The 23,674-nt window shown below is 47.5% G+C and overlaps 1 long non-coding RNA gene across 2 annotated transcripts in view; it reads left to right on the forward strand.

Annotated features, from left to right (window-relative positions):
• LOC116556416 overlaps positions 1-12,825 on the forward strand; it is a 15,980-nt gene extending 3,155 nt beyond the window's left edge. The window contains exons 2-4 of one of the 2 annotated variants that reach the window (XR_004270987.1): positions 4,058-4,154; positions 10,874-10,984; positions 11,925-12,825. This is a non-coding gene — a long non-coding RNA (uncharacterized LOC116556416). The remainder of the gene's footprint in view (positions 1-4,057; positions 4,155-10,873; positions 10,985-11,924) is intronic. The other variant, XR_004270986.1, reaches the window with a different exon arrangement.
• The last annotated feature ends 10,849 nt before the right edge of the window (positions 12,826-23,674 follow it).

Consider the following 23,674-nt stretch of genomic DNA (forward strand, 5'->3'; position numbering starts at 1 on the left):
GATTCACCCGCCTCAGCCTCCCAAAGTGCTGGGATTATATATATATACACACACACACACACACACACACACACACACACACACATATACACACATATATAGTATATATATACTGTATATAGTATATATACTATAGTATATATACAGTATATATATACACACACACATATATATACTATATACTCATATATATATACACATATATATACTATATATGTGTATATAAATACTATATATACATACATTATATATAGTATGTATATACACACACACGCACACACATATATACTATATATAGTGTATATATATACAGACACACATATATAGTACATATATACTATACATACTATGTGTATATATATATATATATATATATAGTATATACACAATTAGGCGGGAGTGGTGGCACATGCCTGTAGTCCTATCTATTCTGGAGGCTGAGGTGGGAGGATCATCTGAGCCTGCGAGGTCGAGGCTGCAGTGAGCCATGGTAGTGCCATCCTCCCTTTGCAGAGCAGGCCTGAATACCAAGCCCTTGGTACTGAGCTGATGACCATTAATGGTGCCCAGTATTTCTGCAGTTGTCGCTGTTAGCATCCCTGCAGCACCTTCTCAGACCCAAAGCCGATCATGCCCTGGCTCCTTGGGGTCCCCCTGCACGGAGGACATAGAGTTCACTATGCTTCCAGGCTGGTCTCTAACTCCTCGACTCAGGGTGATCCTCCCGCCTCAGCCTCTCAAAGTGCTGGGATTACAGGTGTGAGCCACTGTGCCTTACCCAGGGCTAGAATTCAGACCCAAGGGGGGGAACCTGGGGATGGCCCAGCTCCCAGAGCTCCTCATTCCTGTTTCCCTACCAGGGCCAACTCAGTGAGATTTCCATGGACATCAAGCGTTCTTTCCTGTTGGGGCAACACAAGGAGGGTCCAAAGAGCAAGCTCCTGTGCCTCTTGGGATGGGCGTGGTTCAGGAAGTCTCAGTTTATCAACTTGTGAAAGGGTCACAGTAACCTCAGACCTCTTCAGCACCGGTTCACTGATTTGAGAATTTCAAAGATCAGCAGATTTAAAAATATAAATATGGAGGCAGGGGTTCCTAAACCCTGGGCCATGGACTGGTTTGTGGCCTGTTAGGAACCGGCTGTACAGCAGGAGGTGAACAGCGGGTGAGTGAATGAAGCTTCATCTGTGTTACAGCCACTCCCCATTGCTTGCATTCCCACCTGAGGTCTGCCTGCTGTCAGATTGGCATTAGAGTCTCATACGAATGCAAATCCCTATTGTGAGCTGCGCATGCGAGTGATCTAGACGGCATACTCCTTATGAGAATCTAATGCCATATGATCTGTCACCTGAGGTCAGGAGTTCGAGACCAGCCTGGCCAACATGGCAAAACTCCATCTCTTCTAAAAATACAAAAGATTATTTGGGCATGGCGGCAGGTGTGTAGAATCCCAGCCACTCCTGGGAAGCTGAGGCAGGAGAATTGCTTGAACCTGGGAGGCTGAGGCTGCAGTGAGCTAAGGGTCGCAACACTGCCTGGGCAACAAGAATGAAACTCCATCTCAAAAAAAAGAAAAAGAAAAAGAAAATTGTGTCAGGATACCCTGGTGGACCCTCAGTAAGTGCTAACACTGCCTGAGGGCACTAGCCATCTTTTGTCACTGTCTTTCATTACCCGAGATGGGACCATTTTGTTGCAGGAAAACATGTTCAGGGCTCCCAGTGATTCTACATTATGGTGAATTAGATAATTATTTTGTTATAGATTACAATGTAATAATAACAGAAATAAAGTACACAATAAATGTAACATGCTTGAATCATCCTGAAACCATTACTGGCCCATGGAAAAATTGTCTTCTATGAAATTGGTCCCTGGGCTGGGCGCGGTGGCTCATACCAGTAATCCTAGCACTTTGGGAGGCTGAGGCGGGTGCATCACCTGAGGTCAGGAGTTTGAGACCAGCCTGGACAACATGGTGAAACCCCGTCTCTACTAAAAATACAAAAATTAGTTGGGCATGGTGGTGGGCACCTGTAATCCCTGCTACTCTGCAGGCTGAGGCAGAGAATCACTTGAATCTGGGAGGCAGAGGTTGCAGTGAGCCAAGATCACACCACTGTACTCCAGCCTGGGCAACAGAGTGAGACTCCATCTCAAAAAAAAAAAAAAAAAGAAAGAAAGAAAGAAACTGGCCCCTGTGCCTAAAAGGTTGGGGGCTGCTGTATGGCGGGATTGGTAGAGTTAAACCTACCAATTTAAAAAATTTGCCAAGCACTGAGTTGTGAAGAAACCAAATACTATTTGTGGTTTTCATTCCTTCCTGAAAGGAAATATAATTAGCTGGTGCATGTGTGTCAGCTCCTATCATGAGATGGAAGCTGGGACCTGAAATGCCAGGTGCTGCTCTAGATGCTTAAGAACTCACTGTGGGATGCGTGCCCGGGGACAGGAAGTGTCCACACAATTGTGGGGTGGCAGATCTGGGATTCAAGGCCCCAGGGGCTGCCTCCCCCATCTGTACTTTGCACCCCTAAAGCCAGTGGTCCTCAAGCATCAGCAGGCACCAGTGTTACCTGCAGCACCCACCTGGAGTTCCAGTAGCCAGGGTGGGCCTGAGAATGGGATTTCTCACCTGTCCCCAGGTGGTGCCAGTGCCGCTGGCCCCAGGCCACCCTTCAAGTACCACTCCTCATGGGGGCTGAGCAGGGTGGGTCTGCCTGAATTCCAGCACCTTGGGAGGCTGAGGCTGGGGGATCCCTTGAGGCTAGGAGTTCAAGACCAGCCTGGACAACACAACGAGCCCCTATCTCTTTTTAAAAAAACCATGCACACATGCAAGCATATATACATGCCTACACACATACATACACACTTACATGCCTATATACATGCTTGCATATACACATACATGCATATACATATACATACACACTTACATGCATACACACATACATATATTCCACCACTCTCTGCTCTCCTATGCCCCAGATAAGCTTCCGCTTTTTGAAAAACCTGCTTACTTGCTTTGGTTTCTCATTTTGCCTTTGAAGACATCGGATATCAAACCCATTCTGGGACCCATCATATGGGACCCTCAACTGGGGCCAGGACACCAGGTCTGGGGCTGCCCCACTCCAGGGCTGTGTTCCCATCTGACAAGTAGGACAATAGTGACCTCCACTGTCTCTCTCCAGGAGGCCAAAGGTATGAGGAGGGGAACTCAGAGAGATGCTTGGTGAGGAATCTTCCGGAAGATGGACACTGTCCTCTGGCAGTGTTAGCACTTACTAAGGGTCCAGGGTGTCCAGACATGATTTCCTTCCTTCCTTTCTTTCTTTCTTGTTTTGTTCTTTTTGCCCAGGCAAGAGTGCAATGGTGCAACCCACTACCACACACAGATAAACTTTTTTTTTTTTTTGAGACAGTGTTTCACTCTTGCTGCGCAGGCTGGAGTGCAGTGGGTTCAAGCAATTCTCCTGCCTCAGCCTTCCAAGTAGCTAGGATTACAGGCATGTGCCACCATCCCTCACTAATTTTGTATTTTTAGTAGAGACAGGGTTTCTCCATGTTGGTCAGGCTGGTCTCAAACTCCTGACCTCAGGTGATCTGCCCGCCTTGGCCTCCCAAAGTGCTGAGATTACATGCATGAGACATCACATCTGACCCAGACACCATTTTCTGTACTGATCTATCAAATTTTTGTTGTGAGCTTTTTGGGCTCCAGGCAGCCACTATTCTCCTGTTTTACATCAACTCATTTAATTTCCCTTATGAGGTAAGAACTGTCATCCCCATTTTACAGGTGAAGAGACAGGCACAGAGAGGCTGAGTTCCTTGCCTGAGGTCCCACAGCAAGTAAGAGGCAAGGCCAGGATTCCAGGCCAGGTCAGGAGGCTCCCAGCTTTCTGTTGGCCCAGCCCTGGTCTTCTTAATGAGATCCCAGAATAAGGCTGGGATGAGGGGAGAGCTGTGCCTGGCACTACTGCTAGCTTTCCAGGTGTAATAGGTTAAAAGTGTCCCCCAAAACATAAATCCACATTCTAACCCCCAGAACCTGTGACTGATCTTATTTAGAAGAAGAGCTTTGAAGCTGTCATTAAGGATCTGAGGATCTGGAAATGAGAACATTGGTGGACCCCAAATCCAAGGTGAGGTGTTCCTGGAAGAGAGAGGCAGAGGGAGATTTGGGACACAGACACAGAGGGGAGGGTGCCTTGTACAGATGGAGGTGGAGGTTGGAATCACACAGTTCCAAGCCAAGGAATGCCTGGAGCCACCAGAAGCTGGAAGAGACAAGGAAGGGGCCTCCCTTCAATCCTCTGGAGGAAGCAGGGCCCTGCTGAAGCCTTGACTTCAGACTTCTGGCCTCCAGAACTGTAAGAAAATCAAGTTCTATTGTTTTAAGCCGCTAAGTTCATAACTTGTTGCTTGTGGCCTCAGGAAACTGCCACGCTTGGTAAAATCTCTCCCCTCTCTGGGCCTCTGTGTCTTCGCCTCTGTGCCCACCATGCAGCTCCTGGCTCCCCTGTTCACTAAACCCTGACACCAGCTGGCCAGGGACCCCTCAGTACCTGTGGGGAGTATAGTGGGCCAGGGGCCTCCCAGAACTGCACTGGGCAGGCCCCAGAAGGCTTATGCCTGGAGCTGCCTCCCTCAACAGATGCACTGGGCTGGGATCAAGAGGCATGGGCTCCGCTGCAGACCTCAGTGGCCTTGGATAAGACACTGTTGCCCCTTGGGCCTGTTTCATCTAGGAGATGGGAGCCCTCTCACCTGCTTGGTTTGCTGGGAGACTACACAGCATTCTTTAAACATGACAGGGTCTCAGTCTATCGTGGACATCATTGTCATTGGTTTATTATCTATCTATCTATCTATCATCTATCTATCTACCTACCTACCTACCTACCTACTACCTATCTATCCACCTACCTGTATATCTGTTGAGATGGAGTCTTGCTGTGTTGTCCAGGCTGAACCACAGTGGTGCAGCGGTGACTGCCCAGGCTCAAGCAGTTCTCCCACCCAGCCCCCCAAGTAGCTGGGACCACAGCCACATGCCATCATGCCCAACTAACTTTATTATTATTATTATTTGTATAGATAAGGTCTTGCTATGTTTTACAAACTGGGCTCAACTCCTGGGCTCAAGCAGTACCCCCACTTCAGCCTCGCAGAGTGCTAGGATTACAGACATAATATGCTGAACCCAGTCTTTTTTTAATTTCAAATTACTTTATTATTTTTTGAGCCAGAGCCTCACTCTGTCACCCAGGCTGGAGCGGAATGGCATGATCTCAGCTCACTGCAATCTCTGCCTTGTGGATTTTGAGCAATTCTTTTGCCTCAGCTCCCCAAGTAGCTGGGATTACAGGTGCCCACCACCATGCCCACCTAATTTTTGTGTTTTTGATAGACACAGGGTTTTCACCATGTTGGCCAGGCTGGTCTTAGACTCCTGACCTCAAGTGATCCACCCACCTTGGCCTCCGAATGTGCTGGGATTACAGGTATAAGCCACCGTGCCTGGCCTATTTTATTTTATTTTACTTTATTTTATCTGTAGAGCCAGAGTCTCACTATGTTGCCCAGGCTGATCTCGAACTCTTGCGCTCAAGCAGTACTCCCTTCTTGGCCTCCCAAGATGCTAGGATTACAGGTGTGAGCCACCATGCCAGGCCCATTGTCATTCTTGTAATGAGTTTTTCCTGAGCCCCTCCTACATGCCTTGCTGGACATGAAAACCCTCTCAAGGAAATAGGGTGAGTCCAATGCTGATAATGACCTTCATTTTAGTAATGAGGACACTGAGGTCCAGAGAGGTTGACTTACGGAGGTGCACAAGCTGGCCCAGGTTCCCTGACACTTTAGTACCCTGTGACTGCTGGGAGCTTTCTGGTGGAGGGGCAGGGGACAGCTGGTGATGTGGCATGTTGGGATGGGGGAAGAGCAGGCAGAAGGGTGTTCCAGGCCTAGGGTACACTTGCATGAAGTCCAGGAGTGTGGACTTTGATGCTGGGTAAGGCTGGGGCAGTGAGGGGCCCAGAAAGGCCCACTGGCTGCAGTCAGAGTGGGCTGAACACGGTGTTCTCTGTGTTTCTGAGGCTGACCTCTGTGAACTCTGAGAGAGAAGGGATGCTTGTGTGTGCTCACATGCATGTGCACCCAACAGTGAGGCCTGGCAGTCTTGTGAGACGTAGCCCATGTACAAGCAGCTCCATTGTGTGTGCAGGGCTGCTTGGAGGCCATAGGCTTGGGATCTTGAGTGTGTGTGTTTCTACTGGTGGAAAATGGGTGTATCTCTTGGCAGAAGCTGGGAATGTGAGTGGGCTTGAGGTCCAGGGAGAGCAAGCCTATGGCTGCAAGTGGGCAAACCACATGAGAGGGGTCTGGGAGCCTTTGTGTCCATGTGCGTGCTTGTGTGTGCCTGTACCGCACAGTGTATGCACCAGCGGATGAGTGTATGCATGCCTGTATATGCAGTCATGCACACACATGTGCATGTGTATGCATCTATGCTTATGTGTATGTGAGTGCATGTGCCTCTGTGTGTCTGCTTGTGTCTGTGTACAAGCCTGAGTGTGTATGCATGTGAGTTTTGCTTTCACATTCAATGCTAGTCAGAGACTCCAGTTCCTGTAAACCTCATGGTCTCATTTTCCAGCAGACATCACACAGCAGTGGAATTGGGCACAACAGCCTAGGCTAGGTCTGGCCTATGGCTTTCCTTTTTCAAGCCTCTGGCTGCAGGGTGTAGAGGGGATGTAGGAGAAGGCAGGACACCTGACCCCCAGCTGGCTGCAAGCACCACCATTCCTGGCATCAATGGCATGAAGCCACCCATGGGAGTCTGATGAAAGTCACATTACTGGGACTGGGTAGGGCAGAGCTGTCCTGGGAAATATAGGTACACCTTCATTGTATTAAAAGTGAAAATCAGATCACGCCTTTTCTCTGTCTCTCTTAAAACCCTCCAAAGAGTCCCTGTTGCATTTAAAACAAAACACCAGTCTCTACCGGGTATCTCAGGTATCACCAGGGCCCCGCTGGCCAGAAAGACTTGGGAAGGAACCACCCATGGCATATCCACTGTGTGACTCTGGGCTTTGGGTCCCTTACTGTAAAAGCAGAGTAGGAAGTCCTTGGAGGGGGCAGGGATGATCGTGTGCTTGTGGCTGTTCCTCTGGCCAGTGGGTAGATGCTGGGAGGCTCTGAACACTTGGCCATGAAGAAGATAGTCTTCCCAGTGGGCCAGAACCTTTTCACTTTCCATATAGCCATATGAGATAGGAAAGAGTGGTTGCTTCCTCATGCTTTTTAAAAATTTTGACTTTATATTTTTTGAGACAGGATCTTGCTCTGTGGCACAGGTGGAGTGCAGTGGCGTGATCACCACTTACTGCAGCTTCTACCTCTCAGGCTCAAATGATCCTCCCACCTCAGCCTCCAGAGTAGCTGGGAACACAGGTGTGCACCATCACACCTGGCTAGTTTTAAAATTTTGTCTAGAAACAGGGTTTCCCTATCTTGCCCAGGCTTGTCTCAAACTCCTGAGCTCAAGTAATCCTCCCATCTCAGCTTCCCAAAGTGCTGAGATTACAGGTGTGGGCCCCCATGCCCAGCCCCCATGCCATTTCTGTGCCACTAGGAAATAACACTGGCTAGCCATGGTTGGCATTTCTGTTCTAGAGTGAAATGAATGAGTGCTGCTTCTTTAACCCTGAAACTACCCCCACATGGTTGGTACTAAAATTTTCACTCTTATTTGGCAGATGAAGAAACTGAGTCCTGTTAAAGAATGTGCTTAGGATCATGTGCTAGGAGGTGGTCAGCTGGAATGCAAGTCCAGGCAGGTGCTAGCTTGAGAGCCACTGCTCTATCAAGCCCTTCTCAGGCTTCCACTCAGGCCAAGGGAGGAGGAAGGACCCTCGGACAGGAGGAGCGTGAGCAAAGTTGTGGAGCTGGGACCGAGGACAGCATGTCAGGAGAGAAAGGGAAGAGCTCTGTGGCTGGGGGAGAGAAGCGTGAGGTCAAAATGGAGAGGCAAGAGGAGGGAGGGGTGTGGAGGTCCTTGAATGCTAGCATGAACACTTTGGGCCTTCCAGGGGGTGGACAGCACAGGGGAGGGGGTGTCTAGCCAGCTCCTGGCTGAGTGCTCTGGCTCAAACTATCTTTGTATCAGGCAGGGGCACCTGCATGGATCCAGTTGCTCAAGCCCCCAATCATGGCTCCATCCTTGACTTCTGTATTTGTTTCCCCTCATCGGGCCATAGAGAGTAGACTGAAACCACAGCTGCAGCCTCCTGGCTGGTATCTCCGCTCCTCTGCCCCACAGCCCAGTCTCCACCCGGCAGCCAGGGGCGTCTACTGAAAATGAAAATCAGATCATGTCTCTCTCTCACCCTCTCTCTCTCTCTCTCTCTCTCTCAATATGGAATATCTGTATGTTGCCAAGGCTGGAGTGCAGTGGTGCAATTTTGGCTAACTGCAACCTCCACTTCCCGGGTTTAAGCAATTCTCCTGCCCCAGCCTCCCAAGTAGATGGGATTACAGGCCGCCCACCACCACGCCTGGCTGATTTTTGTATTTTTAGTAAAGACGGGGTTTCACCATGTTGGCCAGGCTAGTCTCGAACTCCTGACCTCAAGTGATCCTCCCACTTTGACCTCCTAAAGTGCTGGGATTACAGATGTGAGCCATGACACACAGCCTATCTCTCTCTTTCTCCCTCTCTCTGCTCCAGAGAATGCCTGTTCCTGATGCATTTAGAACAAAATCCAAATTCCTTTAAGTGGCCTGTGAGTCTCTACCCGATCTTGCCTAACCTACCTCTTGGCTGCATCACTGACTCTTCCCCAACCACTGCATACCCACACTGGCCTTTCTGTTCCTCATACATACCAGGTCGCTCCTGCCGCAAGGCCTTCACGTTTGCCATTCCCTCTGGTAGGAGTGCCCTTCCCCAGGCCACCAGCCCCTTCTCATCATTCAGGTCTCAGCAGAGGGAGCCTGCCCAGATAAGCCCCTCTCCCCCTCCCTCCTAGTTTATTTCTTTCATCTGTATGTGCTCAGCACCCAAAACTGTTTCTTACTCTCTCCCCACCTACACCAGATTATAAACTCCATAAAAGCAGGGTCTTTGTTGGTTTTGTTCACTGCTACACCCCAGGCATTCAGTGAGCTCTCGTTGAGTGCAGAAATTAGACTGTCTTGCCCTCTGTAAAATAGGGTCATAATACCTCCCAGCAGGGCAGTGGTGTGGCTCACGGTAATGCTTGTACACAGTTGGACTTCTTCCCTACTGGCCTGAGTTACCTGGCCACCCCTCCTGGAGCTTAGCCTCCTCAAGCTCCCCCAAGCCCTCTGCCCTGGCAGCTAACACCTTAGCAGAGGGGCTGTCCTCCAGACCCTTTGCAGCCAGGCCTTGCTGCCCACAGATCCCTGAGGACATCTGGGGGGGTTGTTGCCCAGAACCCAGCCCCAGGCTCATGCAAATTCTGTCTCCCAGTCCAGCAGCTGTGGCCTCCTTCATTCCGCCTTTTAAAAGAAATTCTTGGGCTGACTCACACTTCCTTTGTCCCCATCTGGGTTCACTCAAGTGTCATTGTTTTGCAAGGCTGAGGTTCCAGTCCCTCAGAAGCAATCTCCAGTGCAGGGGTGCTGTATGCTTCAGTGAACCTCGAATGGGGGTTAGACCCCCTAGAAAACCTCATCCCAGGACAGTTGGGAAACTCCCCCTCACGGTGGTCAGGGCATTCTGGGTTAGAGAAACTGCTTTGGGACTTCAGCAGGTGTTCATTTTGTCCATCCCTTGCCTCCTCACCTAATCCCTTCCCAAAGTCACTCAGAAAAGTGCCCCTGCTGCCCTAGGGGGTGCATTTCAACATCTCATGTCCCCTGCTTTCCTTCCTTCCCCATGAAATCGGGTGTTCAGATTCAGTGCACTTCTCTGAAGGTTTATTTCTTTCTCTGCAAACACGTGGAGTGACGCATGGTCTCGATTTTCTGGAACAGTTCCACTTTAACAGAATTGCGGTTATTTTGAGAAAAAGGGTACAACAATGTACTGGCTTGAGTTTCTTGTTTATGTCCCTGGAAGAGTTTTTGTGTAAATAAAGTCACACTGCTCAGAGGGAAAGAAATCCCTGAGGAATTCCCTGGAGAGAAATGGATGGGTGATATTTAACCCATTTTCTCCCATCCCCAGTAGAAAGAACTGAAGTTTTGGAGTTAGATTGATTTCTGGATCCTTTTTTTGTGGGGGCAGTAGAGACAGGGTCTTGTTTTGTCATCCAAGCTGCAGTGCAATGGCTCGATCATGGCTCACTGCAGCCTCAACTTCCCAGGCTCAAGTGCTCCACCTCAGCCTCCCGAGTAGCTGGGACTACAGGCACATACTGCCATACCTGGCTAATTTTTAAATTTTTTGTGGAGATGGGTGTCTCCCTGTGTTACCCAGGCTGGTTTTGAACTCCTCGGCTCAAGCAATCCTCCTGTCTTGGCCTCCCAAACTGTTGGGATTATAGGTGTGAGCCACTGCGCCGGACCTGGAACGATTTTTAATAAATGGAAGTGAAATTCACATAACAAAATTAACTAATTTAAAATGAACAATTCAGTGACGTTTAGTAAATTTACAGTGTTGTGTAACTGCCACCTCCCTTTAGTTGTAAAACATTTTCATCATCCCCCAAGGAAAGGAAACTCTGTATCCATTAAGCAGTCACTCTCCACTTCCTCTTCTCCGTGATAGTTAACTTACTATCTTCCGTGATAGTTAACTTACTTAACTAACTTCCGTGATAGTTATCTTCCTTTTCTCTGTGATAGTTAACTTACTTCTAGTTACCTATCTTCTCTGTCATAGGTACCACTGGGCTTTCTTGGCTGAGGTCCCTGAAGAGGAAAAAAGTGTTTTCCAGCTGGGCCACCACCTGTGACAAGTTGTCATTTGCATGGAGTGGGGATTCTGTTCTGGGTATGTATGTGCCATTCTATAACTTTTTTTTTTTTTGACAGGGTCTTGCTCTGTTGACCAGGCTGGAGTGCAGTGGTGCAGTTTCAGCTCATTGCAACCTCCGCCTCCCAGATTAAGCAATTTTCCCACCTTAGCCTCCCAGCTGGGCTACATGCACCCATGACCACGCCTGGCTAATTTTTGTATTTTTTGGTAGAGACAGGGTTTTGCCATGTTGATCAGGCTGATCTTGAACTCCTGACCTCAGTGATCCGCCTATCTCGGCCTCCCAAAGTGCTGGGTTTACAGATGTGAGCCACCATGCCTGGCCCCATTCTATACATTTTAGCACAGCTGAGAGTGTGCTAACCACCACCAAAATCAGTACACAAAATAATTTCATACCCCTCAAAAATTCCCTCTTCCTATCCTTTTATGGTTGTCCCTTTCCCTGCTCCCAGCCCCTGGCAACCACTGGTCTGTTTTCTGACTGTTTTTCAGTCTGTTTTCTGAGTTTTAGCTCTGCCCAAGTGTCAGATGAATGGATTACTGTAGATGTGAACTTTGTGTCTGGCCAACACAAAGTATTTGAGATTCATTCAAGTTGCTGGTTGTATCAGTAGTCCATGCTTTTTCGTTGCTGAGTAGTAGTTTATGGTGTGGATGTACCATAGCTTATTAAACGCCTCTGTTAAATTGGATTGTCTCCAATTTGGGGTGATGGTGAATAGACTGCTCTAAACATTTATGTATAGGTTTTTGTGGGAATATAAGTCTTCTTTTCTTTTTGACACAGGGGCTTGCTATGTTGCCCAGGCTAGAGCGCAGTAGTGTAATCATAGCCCACTGCAGCCTTGACCTCAGGGGTTAAGTGATCCTCCCACCTAGACCTCCCAAAGTGTTAGTACTACAGGTGTGAGATGCCATACCCAGCCTTGAATCTAAGTTTTTATTTCCCTAGGTTAGATACCCAGGAGTGGGAACACTGGGTTGTATGAGAGCAGATTTGATTCTGCACTGTTTTACCTGGGTAAGTTAAACCTCTGTGGATCTCAATCTCCCATTGAGTATGTGCTCAATAAATATTGCCTTTTGCTTTTGGGCTGGATTTTATTTCATCTGTATCTGTGGCCATGTTTTCACCTGCAGCAGGGGAGCTGTCCGCCAGTGTTGTTGCAGGAGGTGAGGTGTGAGGATTTCCTTGAACCCCCTTTCTGGGGCCAGAGATTGGACTCTTGGGGAATTCATTATCAAGTCTGGTAGTAGACAGAGGTCCTCTCTGCAGAAAAAAGCATTAGTTAGGATGCTCCAGTCCCTTTATTCCACAGAAGGAGAAAGTAAGGCTTAGAAAAGGACAGAGTCTTGCCCAAGGCCACTGAGCCAGACAGTGGCAGAGAAACGGTTGGTCCCAGAGCTCCTGACTTGCCAGCCCCATGTACCTCCACCTTGATTCCAGTGGCTAGTGTTTGTGCAATGACTGAATGAACGAGTGAGAACAATGAATGTTCCTAACACATTAGGAACACAAGCTCTGGAGCCAGCCTGCCAGAGTTTCACATCAGGTTCTTCCTTGCACAAGCTGTGTGATTTTGAGCACATTCTTTGACCTCTCTGAATCTCAGTTTCTTCATCTATCAAATGGGTACAATCATTATGTCTATTGTACAGGGTGATCAGGAGGCTTAAATGAGGTAATGTATGCAAAGACTTACAACAGTTCCAGGCACACAGTAAGTGGTGAATTAAAGCTAACTTTGGCCAGGTACAGTAACTCAAACCTGTAATCCCAGTGCTTTGGGAGAAGAAGGAGGGAGGATTGCTTCAGCCCCAGAGTTTGAGACCAGCCCAGGCACCACAGTGATCACCCCATGTTTACAAATAATTTAAAAATTAGCCAGGTGTGGTGGTGTGCACCTGTAGTCCCTGCTACTCGTGAGGCTGAGGCAGGAGGATTACCTGAGTCCAGGAGGTTGAGGCTACAGTGAGCTATGATCATGCCACTATACTCCAGCTTGGGCAACAGAGTGAGACTGTCTTAAAACAAGGTAACTTTTTAAAGGAAATTCATGACAAGGACACGGTGGGGGACTGCAAACAGGTGTATTTGCAGGGAGTTCATGGTCCTGCCAGTGATGGAGCAGGTCTCCTTCTTGGTTTATTAAAAAGTTGAGGAAAATGTGGACAATTCATGTCCAGGGACCTGTGGCCAACAGAAAATAGCTCCTACCTTTACCTACTCAGAGCTGCACTAATACAGAAGCCATAGCCACATGGTCCGACTGAGCACTTGAATGGTGGCTTAATATGAGTTCAGATGAGCTGTCAGTGTCAGTTATACAATGGATTTCAAAGACACAGTATGAGCAAAGGTCCTGAGGCAGGAGGGTACCTACATGTGTAGGGACCACAGAGTGGTATGTGTGAGATGAAGGCAGCGATGTGATCTTGTAGCATCTGTTTCTGTGTCTGTCTCTCCATTTGACTGTTGCTTCCTCTGGGCAGGGGCTGCATCTGCCTTGTACATCTCCATAGCCCCAAGGGGTGGCATGGTATCTGGCATATGGTAGGTGCCTACTACATGTTTGTTGAATGAATGAATGCATGTTCGTGGTAACTAAATCCAGCTGAGTTCAACTGAGCACAAGGACAGAGAGGACCAAACACCTGCTATAGTGGACACTGGTGTGTGCCGGGGTCCCCCTTCTAGACAGAGGCAGTCACTCCTCAGCTGCCGGGAGAGCTGGTGGCTGATGGTTGGTGCCCAACTGAGTCTGTCTCTGGGCATGGTCGCCTAGACCCCCCACCGCACGGGACAGCATACCCCCAATGACCGGTGAATGTGGAGTACAAAAGCCCGGCCACCTTTCCCCAGGCAGGACAGCTCTGCAGTGCTAGTCCAGCTCCAGAACTTCCCCAGAGATGACTGAGGCCTTTGTTGTGACTGCTTCACAGCTCAGCTCCTCTCTCTGTCTTTCTGACCTCGCTCCCATGCAGGTGCTGCCTCCAAGAGCACTACCTAGTAAACCTCCTGCTCACTCATCCACGGACTTCCCTGGGAAACTGACCTGTTACTCCTCTCAAGCCATAACCTTGTCATTCATTCTGTCAGTCAGTCAGTCAGTCAGTCAGTCAGTCAGTCAGTAAATACGTACTGAACAGCTATGCCCCAGGCATTGTTTTGGGATCCAGCAGCAACCCCAAACAGACCAGGACTGTTTGTGTAGGGATACTGGCCATCGAGTTTTTAGATTCCACGAAGACTGAATCTCACCATCTCCAGCCCAACCATGGCCATGCCACCTCTGGGAGGTCTGGCTGCCTCAGCTCCCTAGAGTGGCCCCTAGAAGGTGTGGACAGGTATGGTGAGAGGAAGGGAGGAGACAAAGGGGCCCAGGTCCATGGAGTCAGACCCAGGCTCGAACTCAGCTTAGGGCTTTTTTGTACTTCCCTAGTGACTAATGATATTGAGCATCTTTTCATGTGCTCATTGGCCCTTTGTATATGGTGTTAGTTCATTTTCATTGCTGTAAAGGAATACCTGAGGCTGGGTAATTTATAAAGAAAAGAGGGACTGGGCACGATGGCTCACATCTGTAATCTCAGCACTTTGGGAGGCTGAGGTGGGTGGATCACCTGAGGTCAGGAGTTCGAGACCAGCCTGGCCAACATGGTGAAACCTTGTCTCTACTAAAAATACAAAAATCAGCCAGGTGTGATAGTGTGTGCCTGTAATCCCAGCTACTGAGGAGGCTGAGGCAGTCGAGCCACTGCACTCCACCATGGGTTACAGAAATGAGAATCCCTCTCAAAAGAATAAAAAATAAAAAGAAGGAAAAGAAAAGAGGGCTGGATGTGGTGACTCATGCCTGTAATCCCAGCACTTTGGGAGGCTGAGGTGGGAATATTACTTAAGGTTAGGAGTTCGAGACCAGCCTGAGCAACATAGCAAGACCTTGTGTCTATTATAAATAAAAATAAAAAGTTAGCTACCAAAAATTAGGTGGCGTGTAGTCCCAGCTACTTAGGCAGCTGAGGTAGGAGGATCGCTTGAGCCTGGGAGGCTGAAGTTGCCGAGAGCTATGATCATGCCATTGTACTCTAGCCTGGGTGACAGAGTGAGATACAGTCTCAAAAAATAAAATAAAAAAGAATAGAGGTTTATTTGGCTCATAGTTCTGCAGACTGTACAAGCATGGCACCAACATTTGTTTGGATTCTGGTGAGGCCTCAGGAAGCTTTTACTCTTGGTGGAAGGCAGAGGGGGAGCAGGCATGTCATGTGGTGAGAGAGGGAGGGAGGAGGTGCCAGGCTCTTTTAAACAACTAGACCTCAAAGGAACTCATAGAATGAAAACTCATTGCTGCGAGGACAACACCAATCCATTCATGAGAGATCCACCCCCGTAACCCACACACCTCCCACTAGGCCTAACCTCTAATATTGGAATGATGTCACACTTCAACATTGGAAGAGAGATTTGGAAGGAACAAAACATCCAAACCATACCATATACCTTCTTTGGAGAAATGTCTGTTTAAGTCCTTTGCTTATTTTTAAATTATTTTGTTGTGGTGGTGGTGAGTTTCAAGTATTCTTTATGTATTCTAAATACTAAACCCTTATCAGATATAGGACTTAAAAATATTTTTTCCCATTCTGTAAACTGTCTTTTCACTTTTTGGATAATGATATTTGATGCACAAAAGTTTTTACTTTTTATAAAGTCCAGTTTGTTTTCTTCTTTTATTGCTTGTGCTTTTGCTGTCATCTCTAAAGATCCATTGCCAAACCCAAGGTTGTGAAAATGTACCCTTCTGTTTTCTTTTAAGAGTTTTACAGTTTTAGCTCTTACATTTTGGCCTTTGATCCCTTCTATATGTAAGAGAGGGGTCAAACTTTCTTTTCTTTTCTTTTTTTTTTTTGAGATGGAGTCCTGCTCTGTCACCCAGGCTGGAGTACAGTGGCAGAATCTCGGCTCACTGCAACCTCCACCTCCCAGGTTTAAGCAATTCTCTGCCTCAGCCTCCCAAGTAGCTGGGATTACAGGCACCTGCCACCATCCCTGGCTAACTTTTTGTACTTTTTGTAGAGATGGGATTTCACCATCTTGGCCAGGCTGGTCTTGAACTCCTGACCTCGTGATCCACCCACCGTGGCCTCCCAAAGTGTTGGGATTACAGGCGTGAGCCAAAGTGCCCAGCCTCAAACTTTCTTATTTTTCTTATAGTTCTGGCATTATTTACTAAATTATTCTCTTCCCATGGAATGATCTTATTGGCCCTTGTTGAAAAGCCATTGGGGGCCAGGAGCAGTGGCCCACACCTGTAATCCCACACTTTGGGAGGCCAAGGCAGGCAGATGACCTGGGGTCAGGTGTTCAAGACCAGCCTGGCCAACATGGTGAAACCCTGTCTCTACTAAAAATACAAAAGTTAGCTGAGCATGGTGGTACATGCCTGTAGTCCCAGCTACTCAGAAGGCTGAACCTGGGAGACAGAGGTTGCAGTGAGCTGAGATCATACCACTACACTCCAGCCTGGGTGATAGAGTGAGACTTCATCAAAAAAAAAAAAAAAAAAAGGAAGAAAGGAAGGAAGGGCCATTGGAAATAGATGTATGGGTTTATTTCTGGACACTCATTCTACCCTCTGGATCTCTATATGTCTGCTCTTATGTCAGTACCACACAGGTTTGATTATTGTAGACTTAGTGCCTTTTTGAGCCTCAGGTCTTTTTTCTGCTATAAAGGGAGGGCAAAAGTAGATCTCTGGCAGGGGCTTGTGATGAAATGAGCTGGATTAAGTCATAGCAAATGGCAACGTGCTTGGCCTATAGCAGTAGTGAAGCAGTTACTGTATTATTATATTTAAGATGGAGGTTGTGCTTAAAGACTCCTCCAGAGAGCTGGAAATGTATGTTAGTCAGTTTAGGCTGTTAAAATACTGTAGACTAGGTAACTTACAAACAACAGAAATGTATTGCTCATAATTTTTGTTTTTTTTTTTTTTGAGATGAGGTCTTGCTCTGTTGCCTACACTGGAGTGCAATGGTGCAGTCATGGCTCACTGCAGCCTCCACCTCCTGGGTTGATGTGATCCTCCCACCTCAGCCTCCCAAAGTGCTGGGGTTGCAGGTGTGCCCACTGTGCCCAGGCTGCTGATAGTTCTCGAGGTGGGGAAATCCAAGATTGAGGCACTAGGAGATTCAGTGTCTGGTGAGGACTCAAATTCTGGCTCACTGTGTCCTCACAAGGTAGAAGGGGCAAAAGAGCTCTCTGGGGACTCTTTTTATAAGGACACTAATCCCTTTCATGAGGGAGGGCTCCACCCTTACTCATGAGACCTAACCACCTCCCAAAAGACCCACTTCCTAACACCTTCACATTGGGAATTTTCTTTTTCTTTCCTTTTAAAAATTTTCTTTTTACATTTTTTCCCTTTTATTTTTAGTTGATATGTAATAATTGTACATATGTAGGAGTACGTGCATACAACTTAATGATCAAATCAGGATAATTAGCATATCCATTTCAAACATTTATCAATTCTTTGTGTTATAATCATTGAAAATCATCTCTTATAAAGTGTTTTGTTTTTGTTTTTGTTTTTTTGAGATGGGGTCTCACTCTGTCACCCAGGCTGGGGTACAGTGGCACAATCTCGGCTGACTGAAACCTTCACCACCTGAGCTCAAGCGATCCTCCCACCTCAGCCTCCGAAGTAGCTGGGACTGTAGACATGCGCCACCATACCTAATATATATACACATTTTTTTGTAGAGACAGGATTTCTCCATGTTGCCTAGGTTGATCTCAAACTCCTCAGGTTAGCCACTGGCCCACCTTAGCCTCCCAGGGTGCTGGATTACAGGCGTGAGCCACTACACCTGGCCTCTTCTAGTTTTTTGAGAATATACAGTAAATTATAGTTAACCATATACAGTGGAACATATGAATTTAGGGGGAGAGGGCACAAACATTCTATTCACATCATGGCAGTGTGCCATGGGCTGTAGACATCACCATGAATGCACAGTGCCCAGGAGTGTCAGTCATCAGGCAGTGAGGTGTGACTTCACCCTATTCTACCCACGCTCCCCTGAGGCCAGACTTGGGCCTGCATGAAGTAGAGAAAAAAGGGCACCAGAGACCAAGAAGCATCAGCTTTCACAGTTGACCTGGTGATATTCTGTGAGTGAGGGAAGAGGAAGTTTGCTTGTCACTGAGTGGGAGGGATCTGGGTCCCAGAATCTTTCTAGGGTGCCACCCCCAGACATTCCAGTGCAGGAAGACTCTGCTGCAGCCCTGGAACCTACAGCTGTCCCCGGATGACTCGTTATTGAAAGAACTGTGCAGTGAACACTATGCATCCCCCATGCGGATTCCACAATGAACAGTTGACTCTAGTCACCTTCTCTCAGCTTTAGCCATGTGTCCTTCCCTCTATCTACCCATCCATCCATCTTATTTATTTTATTTCTTGTTGCATTTCAAAGTACGTTGCAGAAATTCTATCCACTGCCCCTTTGCATACTTTGTCAGGCATTTCATTATCTACAGTTCAAAATGTGTTTCTGAGGCCGGGCACAATGGCTCACGCATGTAATCCCATCACTTTGGGAGGCTGAGGTGGGCAGATCATGAGGTCAGAAATTCAAGACCAGCCTGGCCAATGGAGTGAAACCTTGACTCTACTGAAAATACAAAAATTAGCTGGTTATGGTGGTGCATGTCTGTAATCCCAGCCACTTGGGAGGCTGAGGCAGGAGAATCACTTGAACCTGGGAGGCAGAGATTGCAGTGAGCCAGGATAATGCCACTGCACTCCAGCCTTGGCAAGAGAGTGAGACTTCATCTGAAAAGAAAAAAAAAAAAAAATAGAAAACCAAAATGCGTGTCTGTATATTTTCATAAAACCTTTATTTCACAAAAAAAAAAAAAATTCCCCAGGGAATTCTTCCCTGGTGCCAATCCTGGATAGGGAGTAAGATCTTATGTTAAGAACCACCATCCTGATTACTGAGAAACACCTGAGAGGAAGGCTTTGTAAGGGTTCCCAGGGTGCTGATTGGTCCCTGGCTCTACCTCCTAGCTGTGTGGTCTGGGGCAGGTCACATCATCTGTCCAAGCCTCAATGTCCTCATCTCTAAATTGGGCTTAAGAAAAGTATCTACTTCTTAGGGTTGTCATAAGGAATAACAGTCTCTGCACATGACGTGCCTGGAATGGTGCTTGGCATATAGTAAGGGCTGTTAATAACAGCCTTTGCTGTTAGGAAGATGTCACTCTATGGATACCTTCCAGAACAACCGCTTTTCTTTTCTTTTTTTTTTTGAGATGGAGTCTCACACTGTCACCCGAGCTGGAGTGCAGTGGTGTGATCTTGGCTTACTGCAACCTCCACCTCCCAGGTTCAAGCGATTCTCCTGCCTAAGACTCCTGAGTACCTGGGATTATAGGTGCTTGCCACCATGCCTGGCTAATTTTTTGTATTTTTAGTAGAGACAAGGTTTTACTATGTTGGCCAGGCTGGTCTCGAATGCCTGACCTCGTGATCTACCCGCCTCAGCTTCCCAAAGTGCTGGGATTACAGGTGTAAGCCACCATGCCTGGCCTTTTTTTTGAGACTGAGTTTCGCTCTTGTTGGCCCAGGCTGGAGAGCAATGGTGTATTCTTGGCTCATTGCAACCTCCACCTCCTGGGTTCAAGCAATTCTCCTGCCTCAGCCTCCCAAGTAGCTGGAATTACAGGAGTGAGCCACCATGCGCAGCTAATCTTGGTATTTTTAGTAGAGACAGGGTTTCACCATATTAGCCAGGCTGGTCTCGAATTCCTGACCTCAGATGATCCGCCCACCTCGGCCTCCCAAAGTGCTGGGATTACAGGCATGAGCCACTGCACCCGGCCCAGAACAACCCATTTTCGTAGGGCAGTAGGGTTCTTTGTTTCTGGAAGCCAGAAGCATTTTGGCCTGATCGGCCTGGGAACTGGTGAACAGGCAGGTTGAGAGTAAAGCCAGGGCCTACAATTCCTCTCATATTACCTTTGTCCTCACTGGTGCAGGTGGCAGTAAACCCCCTTCCAAGGATCTTTGATCTCACTGGGAAGCTGGGGCTGAGGGAGGCTGGCACAGGGGGTTGCTTTAGACCTTAGCATGAGGATGTAGTGTGGGGAACGGGGGATAATCCTCCCTGGAAGGGAGGCTCACTCAACATGCGTCAACAGACCCCAGCTGTCTGCTCATGACTGTAATTTAAGATGCCGATTTTGCAACTCCTGGAGCTGGTGAAACACTATAGCTCCTTGGGTATTTTGCAGGAAATTTAAGGAGCTGCAAATTAGTGAACACACACACTGCCTTGGTGCCTGGAGCAGAGCTCACATTCTAAAGAGACTTTGCAGATTGGCAGACCCCAGGCCAGAGTCATTCCACAGATGACTTTCAGGGGCACATGGTTTGTTTTTGTTCCTTTATTTTAGAATTGAATTCCTTGCCAGCATTTTTTTTTTAAAACATGGAGATTATACATGGAAATGTTTTGAGCCAGGCACGGTGGCTCACACCTGTAATCCCAGCACTTTGGGAGGCCGAGGAGGGTGGATCATCTGAAGTCAGGAGTTCGAGACCAGCCTGGCCAACATGGTGGAAATCCCATTTCTACTAAAAATATGAAAAATTCTCTGGGCATGGTGGCAGGCACCTGTAGTCCCAGCTACTTGGAAGCCTGAGGCAGGAGAATCATTTAAACCTGGGAGGTGGAAGTTGCAGTGAGCTGAGATCATGCCATCGCACTCCAGCCTGGGCAACAGAGTGAGACTCTTGTTTAAAACAAAAACAAAAAGAAAATGTCTTGAAAAATCAGATCTAGCAACAGTGGGCCCACAGTCCTGCATGACAATCATTGGCTGAGTGTGATGGACCCCTTTTGCCTGGACATCAGAAGGGCAGTTTGTCCCTGCTACACCAGGGTTACCTGTCTGTCTGCTGCTGACAACTTAGTTTGAGACCCCAGGCTTTACTAGTAAGATAGACACAGACTCAACTATTTATCAGTGAGTATTGTAGCTTAGGACAGTGGTTCTCCATGGAGGTGATTGAGCACCCTAGGGGACAGTGGCAGTGTCAGAAGACATATTTTGGTTGTTGCAACTTGAGGAGGCTACCATGGCGTCTAGTGGGTGGAGAATAGGGATACTGCCCAACATCCTACAGTGCACATGACAGCCCCAACAAAGATTATCCAGCCCCAAATATCAGTAGAACTGAGGTTGGGAAACTGTGGGTTAGGGGCACCAGCAAACTGGTCTGGAAGGAAGAGGTAAATTCCAGTGGTGGGGCTCAAGAAAGGCTCCCTGAGTAGAAGAGGTCTCACTGGTGAGCAGGCACCTGATGATGTTCCTGCTCCCTTCTCAGCCCAGGCACCTGGTTACTTTATAGGTCAGTGTTGAGGTGTTGTATTAGTCTGATCTCACGCTGTTATAAAGAACTTCCCAAGACTAGGTAATTTATAAAGGAAAGAGGTTTAATTGACTCACAGTTCTGCAGGGCTGGGGAGGCCTCAGGAAACTTACAATCATGGCAGAAGGGAAAGCAAACATGTCCTTTACATGGCAGCAGGAAGGAAAAGTGCTGAGCAAAGGGGCAAAAGCCCCCTATATAACCATCAAATCTCGTGAGAACTCACTATCATGAGAACAGCATGGGGGTATCAGTCCCCATGATTCAGTTACCTCCCATAGGGTCCTTCCCACGATATGTGAGGATTATGGGAAGCACAATTCAAGATGAGATTTGGGTGGGGACACAGCCAAACCATATTAGATGTAGAGGCAAAACCTCATAGAGGCTACTGAGAGTCTATGGTCAATCTGCCTAGATTCCTTAGCCTCAGTTTCCTCACCTGTATAGAACAGAGTTTTTTCAGGATCTGTGGGGTATATGGGATACTTCCTACAAAGTTCTTACAACAGGAACTGGCTCAATCTTATAAAAATCAAACTCTTGACTGGGCGTGGTGGCTCACACCTATAATCTCAGCACTTTGGAGGCCAACGTGGGTGGATCATGAGTTCAGGAGTTCGAGACCAGCCTGGCCAATATGGCTACTAAAAAGCACAAAAATTAGCTTTTTTGGCTGTGGTGGCATGCACTTATAGTCCCAGCTACTCAGGAGGCTGAGGCAGGAGAATCGCTTGAACCCGGGAGGCAGAAGTTGCAGTGAGCTGAGATCGTGCCACTGCACTCTAGCCTGCCAGCCTGGGCAACAGAATGACACTCCATCTCAAAAAAAAAAAAAAAAAAAAATCATGTTCTTGCTGAACACTCTCTTGAGTGCCTGGTACTGCAGGAGGCCCTGGGAATTCAAAGTCAGTCTCTCTCTCTCTCCCTCTCTCTCTCTCTCTTTTTAGTAGAGACAGGTTTTCTCCATGTTGGTCAGGCTGGTCTCTAACTCCCGATCTCAGGTGATCCGCCCACCTCGGCCTCCCAAAGTGCTAGGATTACAGCATAAGCCATCGTTCCCTGCCCCCAAATTCTCTCTTAAGAACTGACCTTGACTTTTTTGATTGCCTGATTTAGGATTTGTGGACTTTGCTGACTGCAGACATCCAATTTTTAGGGAGAAATTTCTGGGAATTTTATTTGAAAGATGTGCACAAAGATTTAGCTTTTAATTAGGTCCACAGTGGTTATATTTACAAAGTAAAAAAATGGAAATAGCCTTAATGTCCAACTATAGGATATTGATTTAATATGTGATGAGACAAATCGTGTATTATGCAGTCATTCAAGAGGAAGCAGATGGATATTTGCTGTTACGGAAAGATGCTCATTATTAAGTGAAAACAATATACAAAACAATCTTTGTATATCAGTAATAGGCCAGGCGTGGTGGCTCACACCTGAAATCCCAGCACTTTGGGAGGCCAAGGAGGGAGGATTGCTTGATCCCAGGAGTTCAACATAGGCAACATGGCAAAACCTTGTCTCTACAAAAATACAAAAATTAGCTGGGCGTGGTGGTGCACATCTGTAGTTCCAGATAGTCAGGAGGCTGAGGTGGGAGAATCACCTAAGCCCAGGAGGTGGACGCTGTAGTGAGCCATTACTGTGCCACTGCACTCCATCCTGGGCAACAGAATGAGACCCTGTCTCAAAAAATACACACACACACACACACACACACACACACACACACAGAGAGAGAGAGAGAGAGAGAGAGAGAGAGAGAGACATACACACACAGACACACACACATACTTTTACTTTAAAACCTGAAGTCTAATACACCCCCAAATTAACAGTGGCTATCTATAAGTGGTTTTGACAATTATTTTCTTCTCCTTTTTTTCCTTTTTTTTTTTTTTAAACAATAAATGTGCATTTCTTTTGTGAAAAATAGCAATATATTTTGTTAACCTTAAAAGTGTTTGATGCTGCCGGGCGCGGTGGCTCAAGCCTGTAATCCCAGCACTTTGGGAGGCCGAGGCGGGTGGATCACGAGGTCAAGAGATCGAGACCATCCTGATCAACATGGTGAAACCCCGTCTCTACTAAAAATACAAAACATTAACTGGGCATGGTGGCGCATGCCTGTAATCCCAGCTACTCAGGAGGTTGAGGCAGGAGAATTGTCTGAACCCAGGAGGCAGAGGTTGCGGTGAGCCGAGATCGTGCCATTGCACTCCAGCCTGGGTAACATGAGTGAAACTCC

This window comes from Sapajus apella, unplaced genomic scaffold, assembly GCF_009761245.1.
Source record: "Sapajus apella isolate SASKATOON/1434 unplaced genomic scaffold, GSC_monkey_1.0 scaffold16, whole genome shotgun sequence".
NCBI lineage: Eukaryota > Metazoa > Chordata > Mammalia > Primates > Cebidae > Sapajus > Sapajus apella.